The sequence below is a fragment of the Mastigoproctus giganteus genome, chromosome 4 (assembly GCF_048544385.1).
Source record: "Mastigoproctus giganteus isolate SK-2022 chromosome 4, ASM4854438v1, whole genome shotgun sequence".
Lineage (NCBI taxonomy): Eukaryota > Metazoa > Arthropoda > Arachnida > Uropygi > Thelyphonidae > Mastigoproctus > Mastigoproctus giganteus.
The window spans coordinates 66,913,463-66,930,521 of record NC_143578.1 but is presented as its reverse complement, the minus strand read 5'-3'; positions in this window follow the sequence as shown (position 1 = coordinate 66,930,521).

Here is a 17,059-nt window from a genome sequence, read left to right as displayed (position 1 = left end):
ATTCTCCCACAGGAACCTACTATCTCACAACATAAATAATTCTCACTGCACATCGAAACTATTTTTGTAACAACCAATTCTTTATTCCTTATAATTATTGCAGTCATTGGTTTTCCTCCTTCTGAAACTATCCTATACTTTACTGGATAACCCGTATCTGTCTCTGTACAGAATACGGCTCCTGCAGGAGGGCAACATCCACACCCTCCATCTCCATTACACGATGCAATTGTGCTGCTACAGCTCCAGCGCGTTGAGCATTTAACTGCAGAACTTTTAATTTTTTATCCATAATTTATTTTTTTCTTAAAATTTTCAATTGCCCTTACATACTCTGGACATTCCTTATTCGCAGCAACGTGTCCAGCTGTTATTCCTTTCTTCTGACAATTACAATATACAGGGTCCTTATCCTTTTCTTTACAATCTCTAAATGTATGACCTGTTTTAGCACAGTGTCCACACAGCATCTCCCTTTTGCAAAATTTCGCAACGTGGCCAAAAGTTAAACGTTTAAAACATTGTGTCACAGAGTACACTTCTCTAAATTTACAGGAGGACCATCTTATAAAAAGGTGTTTTATTATTCACGATATTCCGAATTTCTACATTAACTTGTACGACCAGTTATTCATTTGTGTCTTTCTATTTTTATTAACTGTCAAAATCTCGACACTTTCTTTAAATATGTTCTCTCTTATTTTACCTTAAAAGTTCCCCTGCCATAGTTGATTCATTAACTCCTCGCGCTCAATGTCTTGTTCCACATCAAACGCAACAATTCTTGGAAATATCGGCTTCGGAACATTATACTTTAAGCCCAATTCCTGTATTTTTGAACAAGACTTAATTTTGGCTAGGTCGTCAGCTTATCTGCCTCAATTAAAACACCACAGTCTCTAATCGGTCGTATATTCCTTACTTTCACTGTTAATATTGGCCTCACCTCCTTTAAAATATCCAATTTAACATCATCACTTGTCTTGTGTCTGCTGGTGGCGGCTTTAACTATCATAATCTTTGGAGCCTCTTTTCTTTTCTCTACATTCTTATTAACCATATCTTTTGCTCCATCCTTCTTTTTCCTTTTCCTATTCTTTTCCTTTTCACTCAATCCACCATCAGAGACCACCTCACCCTATTTTCTTTTCTTTTTCTTTGTCCCCTTCTGCATTTGTTGAGAAGAACCTAGCAGTGATGACAACCTAGTCTTTATAGGAGTTCTTTGTAAAGTCTTTCCGGAGAACACGTCTACTTCATTCAATTCCTGAACTTTTGTTGAGATTTCTTTTCCTACACATTCTTCTTCCGTAACCATCAACAATTCCCTTTCACTAATATTATCCTCGTCACTCGAGGAACACATTTTGTATAATATAAAAGAACTATATACAATTAAAAAATGAACTTCAAGAATAAAGAGAAATCAACTATTTACAAATATTGTAAGCAAGCAAGGAGCCTTAGAACAAGACTTAGACCTTAGACAAGGAAATCTATCTTCCGTAAATAAAAATACCACCACCCAGGTTTAACGGGTGGGGTCCCAGGAGTAACTTGAGTTAGGTTGATAACACAAAATAGAGGCACGGAAATGCTCTCAACTCAATCTCAAATTAATTTCCAAGAGCTCGGAAATGTTCAACCAGACCTCAAGAGGAGAAATTTAAAAACCCCCTCTTGAGTTTAACACAAATTAGAATTAAAGAAAGCCTCGTCCCCCTACGTCTCAGCTCAACTTAGCCAGGCAGGGGATTCACTCCCACCTGCCCACCCTGGACCACCAGGAGGTGTGAGTTTAGACGCTATAGGCTATCAGCCTCGGGCAAAACGGAAGCAACTACAGTACTGTGATCCTCAAAGAACAGTAGCACTCTTACAATCAGCAAGAAACTTTCCGTATCGCAGCCCCAGCGTTACCCCCGGGAATAGCAAGGAAGAAACCTTGCTAGCTTCTACTGTGACGATTAACTCAGCCAAAGAGGGAAAGAAATCACACGAAGGTTCGTTGCGTCATTGAAAATTCGAACCAGATCCTTTTCCACCCTGTGTGGAGAGAACAGTGATAATTACCCCTGTGCTACTCGCGAAGACGGACTTTATAAATAGACTCCAGCAGGTAAAACATTAGATATAATCACCTTCTTTCCACCATGGGGTGAAAAGGGCTTGGTTCGAATCCCGTCAATTACGCCAACAAGGTTTGTGAGCATTTCCTCCCACTTGGCAGAGCTGGTCGGAGACAGGTGAGGATTGCACGTGATTATCATCCGAAAACTCTGTATTCTCACTAGCAGACAGGCAAATCGACCCAGAATACGCACAATTTACAGACAGAGATGTACACTGTCTCTTTGTAGCAATTGTTGCTTAAGGCCTCATCTAAAACCTGCCTATCTGTTTACCAATTATATTTTGATTCGTACAATTAAGAACAATGGTCTTACCTATGGGAGACTGGACAGCAACTTTTCCGCTGTTTGAGAACTTAGCTACGTCTGTATTTTCCGCTTCACTATTATTTCCGGCAGTTGCTATGTTTCCTGCAGCAAATGGACAGAATTATTAAAGACGCATAGATATTGCTAGAATAGTTATGCCATAGTAGCTGGAAACCCGTATTCCTCATATTTTACTCATTTTCGTCTTCTTAATTTGGAATGGCTTTTTGAAATCGATTTCAAAGACGGATGTTAGTCAGCCATCTCAATAGGATGATATGAGAAAATGCGAGTGTTCAGTTCCTATGAACTGATAGCCAAAAAAAGAGAAAGTAATGCACGCGTGCGCGCGCGCACACACACACACACACACACACACACACACACACACACACACACACACACACACACACACACACACACACACAGACAGACTTGGTTAATTATTATTGTTTGGATTTTGGGATATCAAAATTAATTTTATTTTTTTTAAATAACTGATTTTAGCTCAATAAGAAAGGAGAGCTGCCTTGGTTAACCACTAATTTCATCGGTGTTGTTTTGTAAACCCTGGTACCACCGCGACGGGACTAATTGTATGTCTATCAATGCTGCAATTAAAGATTCTATTCTATACATCTGAAACGAAGGTCTCTTTTTTTTTTAATTTATTTTTTATAAATTTAAATTAATTAAAATTAAATTTTTAATTAATTAATTAAATTTTTTTAAATTTAAATAAATTTAAATTTAAAAAATAATAAATTTTTTTATATTTATTTTTTTTTTTTTATTCGGTCTCCATCAGGAAGCTCAGGCAACCCTGGCGGAGGCCAGCCAGAGTATAATGGCCAGCCTGGCTCACCTCCCAGTGGTGGTGGCGGACAACGTGGGGTTTCCTTATGGGCCTTGCGGCTAAGCAGCCAGAGACAGAACAACAGACCACTGCACAACTCTGTCACAAACCAGACACCACACTTTTTCTGTGTATTAGGGAGATTCTGTAAATTCTTCACAAAGTACCATGGTGCAGATATGGGAAACCACCGGTGGCGCCTTCCACAAAACACTATGGCACTATGCCAACAATTCTGAGTCTGCGCGGTAGCACAGTGGAATTAATATTAGTATTACTAATGGCCGCATGGTGCAAGAAAGCCTATAGCTTATGCTGCACCAGTCAAAAAAAAAAAAATGAATAAATAAAATAATAAATAAATAATAAATAAAAAAAAAAAAAATAAATAAATATACATAAATAAAAAAATAAATAAATATATATAAATAAAAAAATAAAAATATATATATAAATAATAATAATTAATAAAAAAAAAAGGAAATTAAACCTATCATCCTATGCGCTTCCCTGACCCGAAGGTACAATCCAGATGAGCTTTGAATTTCCCCAAACTGTCAGCCTCTACCACACACGTAGGCAAATTATTCCAGTAATTTATAACTCGCTGGCTAAAATAAAACTTCCTGCAATCCAATCTAAATATCTCCCCACGTAACTTAAATTTATGTCCCCTAGTTCTAGCATCATTTATAATCTTCAAAATTTCGTCCTTATTCATTTTAGTGATGCCTCTCAGAGCCTTAAACACCTCAATCAAATCTCCTCCAAGGTGTCTAGTTTCCAAACTCTGCAACCCACATATTCGAAGTCTTTCTTCATAAGGACGCCCTTTTGCCGATCTCACCAGGCGAGTTACCCTTCTTTGCACCGTTTCAAGAAGCTCGATGTCTTTCTTTAGGCGCGATCTCCATACTTGAACACAGTATTCCAAGTGTGGTCTAACAAAAGCCTTATATATTGGGATTATGTCGTCCCTATATCTACTTGCAAAAGTTCGACAGATCATCGATAGGACACCATGGGCCTTCCTTGCAGCCTGTTTACAATGGTCAGAGAATTTTCATGTCTGACCGTATCGTAACACCCAAGTCCCTTTCCTCCAGTACTGGGTTTAGTTGAACTCCACCACGTGAATAAGTTATTTTGGGATTACTGTTTCCCAGGTGTAATACCTTACACTTTGTTGGATTAAAGCATAGCTGCCATTTTTCTGACCATTCCTGAAGTCTATCTAGGTCTCTCTGAAGAAGCTCAGCTTGACAGTGATCATTAACTACTCTATCAATTTTAACATCTGCAAATTTAGACATCACGCCCTCTATCCCTTCATCGATGTCGTTTATGAAAATTAAAAAACAACAGCGGTCCTAATACTGATCCTTGAGGACACCCCACTTCTTACATCAACCCACTCTGAGGAATTGCCATTTATCACAACCCTCTGCATCCTGCCCTGAAGCTATCCTACTATCCATCTAAGGATTTTCCCAGTGATTCCAACCTGTTCCAGCTTACAAAGCAACCGCTCATGTGGGACTGAGTCAAAAGCTTTGCTGAAATCTAAATAAACAATGTCGAAATTATTCCCTAAATCCAGCTCGTGAGTGACCCTTTCGAAATAGCGAACCAGATTTGTTAAACATGATTTTCCGTTTACAAAAACGTGCTCAGTATCCTTGAAAATTTCAATTCGATCCAAATGATCCTGAATTCCACCCTTGATCATTGCCTCCATGATTTTCCCTACCACTGAAGTCAGACTGACAGGTCGATAATTTCCCACTTCACTCTTAGAGCCATCCTTATGTATGGGAGATACATTGGCACTTTTCCAATCCAAGGGAATCTCCCCAGAGTCGAGTGATGCTCGCATAATTAGCCTCAATGGTTCAATGCACTCACTTGCCGCCTCCCTTAAGATTATAGGGTATATTCCATCAACTCCAGGAGCATTACTGGCCTGTAGGTTCGAAAAAGTTTTTTCATTAAATAATCTTGCGAAATTTCAATATCATTAATTGCATATTTTTCAACTTCGCCGCTACAATTTCCCATTGCCACAAAAGGTTTTTCATTTGTAAATATCGATGCAAAATAACTGTTGAATTAATCTGAAACGTCAGCTGGTATATATAATACTATCCCCTTTCGCTTAAATAAAGATCCGATCTGGTTTGTCCGGCTCTTCTTGGCATTTATATATGTGAAGAATTCCCTAACCCCCCCCCCCTCTTGTTCTGTTTGCTAGTGATTTCTGATAAACTGCCTTTCCCTGTCGAACCTTTTCTGTGGGTCTATTACAGATCATCTTGTAGCTGTTATAGGCTTCGGTACTTTTTATTGCTCTGTAACCTTTCCATGCCACCTTTTTCTGCTCAAGTAATGTGGCAACTTCACTATTCATCCAACTTGGAACCCTCCTCGTGGAGTATTTTTTTAATGGTATATACGCATTCAAGGCATCTGTGATTAATGTTTTAAAAGCGTACCACAGTTCAAATGTATTCATTTTCTGCACGATATCTACCCAGTTAATTGAGGCCATGTAGTACCTTAAGGCGTCGTAATTTCCTTTTCTGAAATTAAAACCCATTCCTTTGCCTTTTACTTCTGCTACCCCTCTCGTCATCATCCACCGTAGAACTCAGTGATCAATTCCTGCTACTTGTTCCTCTACTGTCAGCCCTGTTATGTCATCTGATTCATGGGTGATGATGAGGTCTAGGATATTCTTTTCTCTAGTGCTTTCCCTGACATGTTGATACAAATAAGTCATCTAGTTGATTTAAAAATTTTGTTCCCCATGTCGAGTTTCCTTCCCATTTACTCCAATCAATTAGAGGCAAATTGAAATCACCCATAATAAGGCATTGACGCTTACTTGCCCATTCCATTTGCATGTAGAGGCTTTCGTCATAATCTTTACAATCACTTGATCTGTAGATTACTCCTACTCGCATTATACCTTTGTTTCCAACTATCTCACACCATACCGATTCTATACTAGCATGTGAAACGTCTGAATCCGGGAAAGCTATCGTCACACTCAGGCTGCTTCTGATAAGAAGCATTACCCCATCACCCCTTCTATCTACCCTTTCCTTCCTAAATACATTATACAAGCCGTACTGAAACTCATCATCCCCAATTTCAGGGTGGCACCACGTCTCTGTAAGCCCTATTGTGTCCGCGTTACTTGTTTTAACCAGCAGTTCGAATTCGCTCATTTTATTGACGACACTTCTAACATTACTATATAAACAATTAAGACTTACTGTTCTGGTATATTTAACTTCACTAACAGAACCCTTGAAGTTTTTTAGGCTCTCTCCCCTGGCATTAGCTACCCGCCCACGTGAAACGTTTCTGCCCCAGAACATCTAGATAATACGTCCAGATGGGGGTAACAGATAACAACTCTTAAGGTATGTGCAAGAGTTACTCTGACCAATATTATCAGATAAACGCGTGTCAATATTACCCACATCCCCCCTAATTAGCAGTTTCCCTGAACCTTTAAGGTATCCTCAATAATACCGGCAAAAACCTTTGCACCACCTTTCTTCAAGTGTATCCCGTCTCTACAAAACAAATTCCTTCTATCTACAAGTGTGGGCCATGCTGATAGAAATTTTTCCCCTAAAGCCTTGCAGGTATTGTCACCGTCCTCCCCACACCGGGTTGAAAAGGCCCGGGTTCGAATCCCGTCGATGACGCGAGAACTTTAATGGGCTTTTTTTACTCCGTGGCTGAGTTAGTCGGTCTCAGGCGTAAATAGTAAGATTTTCCCCCAGAAACTGGGGTTTTTCGTCCAGCAAACAGACAAATCGACACGCAGTTAACAAACATAAGACACTGCAGCACTGCAGATGAATTTAATTATTCGTGTAGTCTAATTATAATAGGGTTTTTTTTTTTGTTTTTTTTTGGGGGGGGGGATGCGCATCTGCCGAAAACGGCACGAAGCTATGAATCCGTCATGTCAACAAGAAACTGTTCAATCATGCTCTAGGGCATGTTGAATTGGCACACCTTGCTACCTCTGGTACGTCTAGCAGCATCTCTCAACGGTCCAGGTCAAGTGGCAATCCATGCAGACCATCCACATCACTCATGGACCCACAGGGCAATGGACTCTTCCAAAAGGCAATGCGCCTCCCCACACAGCAGTGATGACTAGAACATGGTTCGAAGAGCATTCAGCAGATTTTACCACTATGGAATGGGCTACCCGTGCAAAGAACTTGAACCCTGTGGGATGCTGTGGAAAGGTCCGTTCGAGCTCTGGATCCTCCACCCAGAAATGTGACGGAATTATGGACAATACCTGTGGAACGCTTTCGTAAACTAGTGGACCCAATGACTCGCCGTGTGACTGCCCTTCTGCGGCGAAAGGTGGACCTACTCGTTACTAGGTGGGTATCCCACGATTTCTGTCCACTCAGTGGAATGTGGGAGGGAAAAAAGGATGGTATCGTGCGTCTTTAAGGACGAATCACATTTCTCTTTAAAAGTTACAGACAGCTATCTGCATGTTTATAACACACTCGGGACAGAGATAATTGAGCCTTCATCAGGAAGCAAGACCGAGGGACATTATACGTAGAACCATCAGTTACGATGGCTGTTCACCTCTGGTCTTTATCGATAAAAGAACTGTGACATAAGAGCCATCTGATAATTTCCTCATCTATCCATGTGTATTATGTCTGTAAATTGCGTGTATAATGTATTCGGTTAACACGTTTTGCTAACCGAACAACTCAGATTTCAGAGGAAGAAACCTTGCTAGCTTCTACTGTGAAGAGTAACTCAGCCGCAGGGCGAAAGAAGTCACACGAAGGTTCGTTGCGTCATTGAAAATTCGAACCAAACCCTTTTCCACCCTGTGTGGAGAGAACGGTGATAATTACGCCTGTGCTACTTGCGAAGACGACTTTTATAAATAGACTCTAGCAGGTAAAACAGTGGATATAATCACCTTCTTTCCACCATGGGGTTAAAAGGGCTTGGTTCGAATCCCGTCAATTACGCCAAGAGGTTTTGTGAGCATTTCCTCCCACTTGGCAGAGCTAGTCGGAGACAGGTGAGGATTGCACGTGATTATCATCCGAAAACTCTGTATTCTCACCAGCAGACAGGCAAATCGACCCAGAATACGCACAATTTACACACACAGATGTACACTGTCTCTGTTAGCAATTGTTGCTTAAGGCCTCATCTAAAACTTGCCTATATGTTTACCAATTATATTTTGATTCGTACAATTAAGAACAATGGTCTTACCTATGGCAGTCTGGATGAATGTTTCTTTACCGGTTGAAGACTTAGCTATGTCAGGATATTCTCCTTTACTATTATCGGCCTGAACTGCTTTATTTCCTGCAGCAAATGGACAGAATTATTAAAGACGCATAGATATTGCTAGAATAGTTATGCCATAGTAGCTGGAAACCCGTATTCCTCATATTTTACTCATTTTCGTCTTCTTCATTTGAAATCGATTTCAAAGACGGATGTTAGTCAGGCCATCTCAATAGGTTGATATGAGAAAATACGAGTGTTCAGTTCCTATGAACTAATAACAAAAAAACAAGAAAGTAATGCACACACACACACGCACGCACGCACACACACACTTGGTTAAGTATTATTGTTTGGATTTTGGGATATCAAAATTAATTTTCTGTTTTTTTAATTAACTGATTTTAGCTCCATAAGAAAGGTGAGCGGCCTTGGTTAACCACTAATTTCATCGGTGTATTTCTGAAACGAAGGTCAACCGATTTTACTTGAATTAAAAACAAAATATACACAACCCAGGTATGTAATATTTGGACAGCTGTAGAGCGATTTGGGTTGCTTCCAGTGATAATGCAACTGTCCTGTTTCCCCCCCCCCCCTCTTCTTTCTCAGATAAACGGTTTACGTTCGTTCGTACCATCGCTGACAGTTTTAGATTAAACCGACCAGGACGAATTAACAGAGATAAGCCTTTATAAATGAAAAAAAAAAAAAAAAAAAAAAACAAGGTGATTAAACAATTTTTTAATGGCACGGTAAGCGATGATACTGAAGTCTAATTTAATATCAAGTAACTTCAAAGGGTATTAGCGTAATGTCCTTGTAGCTCCATATTTTTAAAATAAAAATTTAAACATACGAGGCATGTGCCGAAAACAACCGATAAACGTAAAAGAATAAATTTAAACAAAATGACCCGAAGGAGGACGAGAAGAAGCATACTGCCTAAGGGACGGAAAGACGAAGGAGAGCGCGCAGCAAAAGTAGGGGTGACTGATATAACAGTACAAATAACGTGCAGATAGGCTGGTGATACCGCAAGATGTAATAACGAAAGGAGGGAGCCCAACAGATGGAGCGATGAAATCCAGAACACTGCAGAAGGACAAAGGATGGCAGTAAGGCAGCAAAAGGTGCATCAGACGTCCAGCAGTGATCTTACTATTGCTGAAAAGAGAGGAGTCAAGAATGCCCAGTCACTTTATACGTTTATATCTTTCAAGTGTTTCTCGAATCCGTCTTTACATTTAAAGAAACTTCAAACCTCCCCAAGAGTAGGAGGGATTTTATTCCAACAGTCAATCACTCTTTGATTGGAGGAAAATTTCTGAACTCCCGATCCTTGATTATCCTTAAATATGCTCCCGTCGTTTGTTTAATCGATCCTTGAAAATCCCGTTCAGGTGTCACATTTCGAAGCTGAGGACATTGTGAGCTGATACGACAGGCTGCTATTACAAGTTGAACTGTTACGAAAAACATTTGAACATGCCTCTTCCTAAGCACAAAGGTGCAAAGAGCGAATTGGATGATACTATGGAAACTCTCTGAATGAAACAACTTGAAACGCCCCTCACAAGAGGCACACAGCGCCTTGACCTGGTGTACAATAATACTCTAGACATCACATTAACTGATAGTACGACTTGCTTCGCTTCTGATCATATCCCTCTTTCAATCCAAGCCAACCTGAGAAGTCAAGCTTGCAGACAAAAAGAGAACTGGAGGTGGGAAAACAACACTGATGTTATCTTCTCTCGAAGTACATAAAACCAGACGTAATTTTGAAACAGCTCGTGAATTTCAACTGGCAAAATCTCTTCCAACTCCCCGTAGACGATGCCTTAGAAGCACTTTCGCATACAGTTCACTTTATTGCTCTTGAGGGTGCATCAAAACGCATTAAAATTTCCAAACGAGCAACTTCCTGGTTTAGTCCACAAGTAAAATATGCTTTCAAGAAGAAGCAAAAACTCTTCAGAAAATGGAAAAAAACTGAACACGCACCTGATTATATTCGATATAAAGAAGCTCGAGCACGGTTCATTCGATTGAAACGTCAAGCTCACTATGATATGGTGCGGTCACATTTAAAGAAAGGAAGCAGAATATATAATAAGAAAATATTGTTGCTATTTGGTTTTTAGGAGAATTAGCAACTAAGGCCATATTGCTGCGGGATATGCAGTGGTCATTCCCTGACCTTTCCGCATCCGGTGGTCATGGGCTCGAACCCCGGTCTAATCAAGAAGCGTGTGCTACGCACTGCTGCTTCTTCCCACGTGGCTACGGAGGCGCCATAATAATAAGAAGAAAATGCGTACTGATATAATGCCAGAGCACATCTTCTCAGAATGGACCCAAGCCACCTTTGGAACTCCTCTGGCAGGAAATCAAGTTGAAAGTGAAGTCAACACGGAGAAAATCCGTGAAGCAATCAGCAAACTGAAGACAGAGGTCTATCCTGAACTGTCTCAAATCAGTATCGCTAGAGATAACATTATAGCCGCTGTGAATAGCCTCAGGAATAAAGCCACAACTGGGCCTGATAAATTCCCGCTCTTCATGATCAAGATCAGCAGTGTATACATCATAGATCTGCTCCTTCACATTTTCCATTTTAAGTGAAAACCACTTTCCGAAAATATGGAATACGTACTATTCCTAAATCCGCCAAAGACTACAGGCCTATTGCAATTGGATGTTCGTTTCAAAAAATATTTGAGAAATCCATTTTAAATACCATCAACCATCACTGCTTTAGGCATAGACCGGAGTACCTTCATTCAGTGATCCCACAAAGATCTACTACCACCAACCTTATGGAAACTCCATTTCGAATCCAACACGCCCTTAACTTCAGACAGCAATTAGATATTGTCTTCTTAGACGTTCCATCCGCTTTCGACAGTATATCCATCTCGGCTATCATCTTGGAGGAATATTTCCATATAACTGAGCACGTATTAGCAATAATAGCGAGTTCTTTGAGGGAGAGACACATCACTGCCATAAATGGAATTTACAAAGAGCCCTTCCAAGTCAACAAGGGGAGTCTCACAAGGTGGTGTCCTCTCTGCTACTCTCTTTGTAACAGCACTGCATCCCTTCCTGACCTAAAATCAAAAACAATTTGTCGTATATGCAGACGACTTGAAATTTTTCGTCACCTCGAATGACCAAAACACATCTTTACAACGCAACAACGAAGCAGACTCCAAAATCGGCGAGTTGCAAGAATATCTTAATTGCATGGGGCTCCGACTAAATGAACACAAGACAGCACAAATTATTTTCACCAATAAGGTAATAAAGAACCACATAACAATACGTGTGAATGGCAGCGTGGTCAAAAAAGTCAGGACACATATTGATCTTGGTCTGAAATGGAACGAAAACCTAAACTTCACACCCCATTTCGGACTTGTAAAGAAGAAAACTTACGAAGCGCTATGAACCTCCAGACAAGAACTGGTAGGTATCAGGAACCCTGACTTTGTTAAACGATATATTTTAAGATGCGTTATCCCCATCCCTCTCTACGCATTTCAGATTTGGTCTTCTGCCCCAGATGCTACCATCAAGGCTTTCCTGGGTTTAGAGTACTGGATGCTGAGATGGTTAAACAGGATCACTATGCAACCATTTAAAATCTCAAGAACCATTTTATATGCCAACTTGGATGTCACGCCTTGGTCACACATAATTGTCACCAAGAACATTCTCACGCTTGCAAAACTGCTGACCGCTTCAGCGATTTTTTCCTTTGAGCACCATTAAGGGATTCAACGATCTTCAAGCAGACCCAGAAAGGCTTTGCGCAGAGAAGAGATACAGGACTGAAATGTTTCAGAATGCACTACTCTACCTATAAATGATGAGTGATGCCCACAGATGAAAACAAAAGAGAATGCAGGAAATGAAGAATGAAACTGGTCGGGACTATTTTCGCTCCTGTTATGTTTACATTGGACGTCTTGTCTTTCTGTTATCTCACTGTAAATAGTGCTGTAGATGTGAACATACTCTAATTCCTTGTAAGATTGCAAATTATGCTTGTGCTCTCTTTATAAATGGATAATTATAAATGGATAATTATGTATATAACTTATATTTGTATATATGAATGTACACCCCCTGGTTAATAGACGTGAGCGGGTGTCTCTTAGGAGAAAATAAAGATAATAATAATAATAATTTACTCCTATTTACCCTTTTTTCCAGTACTTTCTGAAAACCTGGCAATGGAAGATTTTATTGCAGAGACGCAACTCAAGTTTTTTGCCTTTTTCATAGCAACCGGAACTGATATTATTCTCAAATATTCTAGAGGCACTTGCGAGAAGTTAGCGTGCATATCTGAGAAAGAAAAAATAAAAAAAATTGGATACATTTAATTAGCGTCGCAACTGGCAAGTAATAAATGCTACAAATAAATCTTAAACCATCCCAGGCATGAAACCCCTGTAAGATCCCAATCTTACAAATCTTGTACAAATAAACTTTCTGTCTTTGCAATTAAACTATACAAAACAGATAGGGTAAGCTAATTGCTTGTTCATCTAAAGGTCCCAACGGGTGTTTCTCTGAAGTAGAGCGCTAATCAGTGCTTTCAGTGGGAGCAGTTGGGAGTAAGACCTGAAGAGTCACAGTGGGAGACAGGTCTGTTTCCTGACATTGTAATGTAGTTCTACACTCAGATGACGACCGACAGAATAAGTTGAGGGAGGATAAAAGACACCGTCCCCGAACTGTTTCTTAAAAGTGGTAAGTGCAGTGAGTTAAGCAAATGCAAAAAGGTGAAGGGAGAGAAGAGTTTAGAAACGACTGCCGAGGGAAAACCCCTCTGCCGAAAATTTTCTGTACTTCAGGTAATAAAAGAGCCGTGAACCTTAAGTTTCGGGTTGAAACAAAGAAACCGACCCTGAAATTCGTTTCAAAACTGATGGCCGGCCAGTTCTGGCAATAACGCGGAACCAAAACGATTAAAAAGAAAGTCGCAAAGGAAAGCCGCTCCGCAACCGACGCTTGTACTTCTGGGGAAGGGTGGCCCGGCCATACGGGACACGCCGTGCACAAAAATGGAGACGTGAGCGAATTAGAAAAGAGAAAATGAAAATGATCGTTCAAGAAAAAGGAGGGAGAGGTAGAACAAAAACGAGAAACGCGAGGAGAGGTGGAGTTGCGGAAAATAAATTTTGGAGTTGGGTTGATGGAGAAAATTAGAGGAAAGGGTTTTGTAAAACAAGTTATGCAAGAGTGCTGGTTTTGAGGGGATAGTGGGGAGAAGTGAGACAGTTGCAAAAAGGAGAGAAAGCAGTTTAAATGGTAGGCCAGAGGAATGTTTTGGAAGCAGGAGCCCCGTCTGAATGAGAGAACCAGTGGAAGGATGCAGGTCATAGTTTACCCGACTTCCCGAAACGAAGAATCCAAGAGCATCTAGAGATGAACGCCTGGCTGTTCAGAAAACCAAGACCAAGAAATGCAGCTTCGTAGAGAGAAAACCGGGGACGGAGTATAACCAACTATAGGCGTAAGAAAGAAAAGGAAGTCACTAAATATTGACTCTGTGGAGTACTTAATATACGAATAGGACTGACAGAGTTAATCTCATCTAGCTTTGAGTTAGCCAGTGTTGTACACACTTAATTGGAGTTAGGCAGTGTTGTATACAATTAATTGGAGTTAGGCAGTCTTGTATACGATTAACAGGGAGAAGATATACAATTACATATATATTTATCATAAACACACTCTATATACATATACACTGCCGTGTCATTAATATCCGGACACCTGCCTTTAGACAAAAAAAAGGAGCTTTTATTGTGTCATTTAATATTTTGTGCTGAAACCTTTTGCTTTTATGACGGCCTTCAATCTTCGTCGCATACTCTCAACTAGCATCTTATAAATATCACGTGATATGTTCCTCCACTCGGCCTTTAACGCAGCCACCAGTTCGGCCATGTTAATCGGCAAGGCCGATTAACATGGTGTAAGGAGCGCGAATCCTGTACTGGAGGGCAGTGGAAAACAGACCCAATGACATACAAGTGGTGGTTCGCACTCTAACCAGTCTGATAGCCGTTCCTTGGTGTGGCGAACGCCAGGGGAACACTTCCTTCCTGATTGTGTCTTCCCAACAATGAAGTTCGATGGAGGCAGTGTCAACGTATGGGCTGCTTTCATGGTTTGGTTTGGGCCTATTATTCGTTATCGACAAAACGATGAATGGTGTACCAGGACATCCTAACCATTCATGCACTTCCAACGTTATGCCAATACTTCGGGGAAGGCCCATACGTATATCAGCAAGACAACGCGCCATACCATACTGCTCGGGTCGTAACAGTGGTTTCAGGATGTGGGTGTGGAAAAGTAGGATTGGCCACCTCACAATTGTGATCTGAACCCTACGAGCATCTTTCGGATGTACTGGATCATCGGGTACGTGCACGACAAGATCGCCCAAAGAACAAGGCCGAACTGGATGCTGCTTTAAAGGCCGAGGGGAGGAACATATCACCTGATATTTACAAAAGCTGGTTGAGAGTATGCTGCGAAGATTCAAGGCCGTCATAAGAGCTAAATGTTTCACACACAAAATATTAAGTGACACAATAAAAGCTCTTATTTTGTCTAAAGGCTGGTGTGCGGATAATAGTGGTGGGGCAGGGTATCTATATATATATATATATATATATATATATATATATATATATATATATATATATATATATATATATATATATATGAGTAGGTAATAAATGTGGCTAGTGGAAAGTAGGTAATCTTATAAAAGTGCTTACACACACACACAGATACTATGGTGCCACTTTATTAGGTACACCCCTGCTGTGCACACAAATGGTTTGTCCCACAACGTTGCAAGTCACATGACCACAGTTGTGGCTATAAATGCAGCAGAACAACCTTTCTAGTATCAGTTAACAGTACAAACCGTGGCAAGAATGGGGAAAAGGAGTGATCAACGGAATCTGTTGGATTTTACAGCAGAGGGAAAATACTAACTAGAGGCGTTCTTTTACGCTTTAGCTTAGATAGGAATAGACAGGTAGGGAAAGTTTAGTAGCTCCTTGTCTTTAAACAAAGTTATTACAAGCTGTGGGTACGACATGGAGCAGAAGTCATGCTTACTGTGCTCCACGACTTTCTTGCCAATAACAAGTGGAGTGAAAAGACAACATTTACCTGATATGGGATATTCAACATGCACAAGTTTCCATACATGGTCAGTGGAAAATCCTCGCACCATTCTGCAGTCCCGCTTCCAAGTGTGGTTTAGCTTCAGTACGTGGGGCGGCGTTGTAGGAGACAACTTTATTCATCACGAGTTCCTTGTCCGCCTAAACGCTGATCATTACCTGCAGTTTATGAAGATGACATTGTCAACAATTCTGAGGTTAAATTTACCGAGGTTTTTCACTGTGCGGTCGCATGTTTTCAGGCTCCTGTTCAATGAACAGTTTGATGATTATGCTCAACATCTTGTCGAGTTTCTGATATCCAGCGAATCAGTTTCTGGTGTGCTTTTTCCTGAAGCAAGTTGTACTCACTAAATGATCAGGTAAACATCTTTATTCTCAATTTAAAAACTTGAATACATATCTTATTTTGTTCAGCCAAGCATTTTAGCCAGCGGAGTGCTTTCCAGCACAAGGTCACGTTGACCAGCATTTTAGAGATCACCTAATTCAGGTCAACCGGCAGGTGGTCTGTATACTTTGTCCCACTCCAGTGGACATCAGCTACCCGCTGGGGAACTTAAAGAAGGGAAAACCGTGCTAACGGGAAATATAACTGAACACAAACACTCCTCACATAGTAGGAAGTGCTTGTATTGCCTAGCAGTTGAATACTTTAAAAATAAGGAACTTGAGAAACTAAATAAAATTTGCAGTAATTTTTCTAATAAACAAAAAAAATAAATAAATAAAAATAATAAAAATTGCAGAAGCCTTCCGCCCCAACTGTAGTGCACTTTAAACATTTGTTCTTTGCCAATTTCTCCCTCCTTTTAAAAATCATTATGCCTGGTCGCACAAGCCAACAAACTTGTGATTGCTGCGGAAAAAATATTAAAGTCTTTTTGATCTGTAATGGCCCCTGCAAAAGAACCCTGGGGGAGTGCTGTTCTGGAAGATCTACAATTCCGAAGATAAGTTCCACGGCTCGAGCTAAATACTACTGCAGCCAATGCAAAATAAGCATTTCAAGTGCTGGAAAAAACAACGCAGAGAGAGACAGCACAACTGACCAAATCTTTCCCATTCCTGCGGACTTATCTGTCGAGGAGCTACAATTAGGCGAAATCTACTGCCCAGAAAAGGGAAAGTGAAGTAGTTGTGAACCCAAGGATTCACAACAACTGATTCGCTCGCACCAGGACGTGACTGAAGAGATCAGCAAAGAGGTGAACAAAGATGCAAAG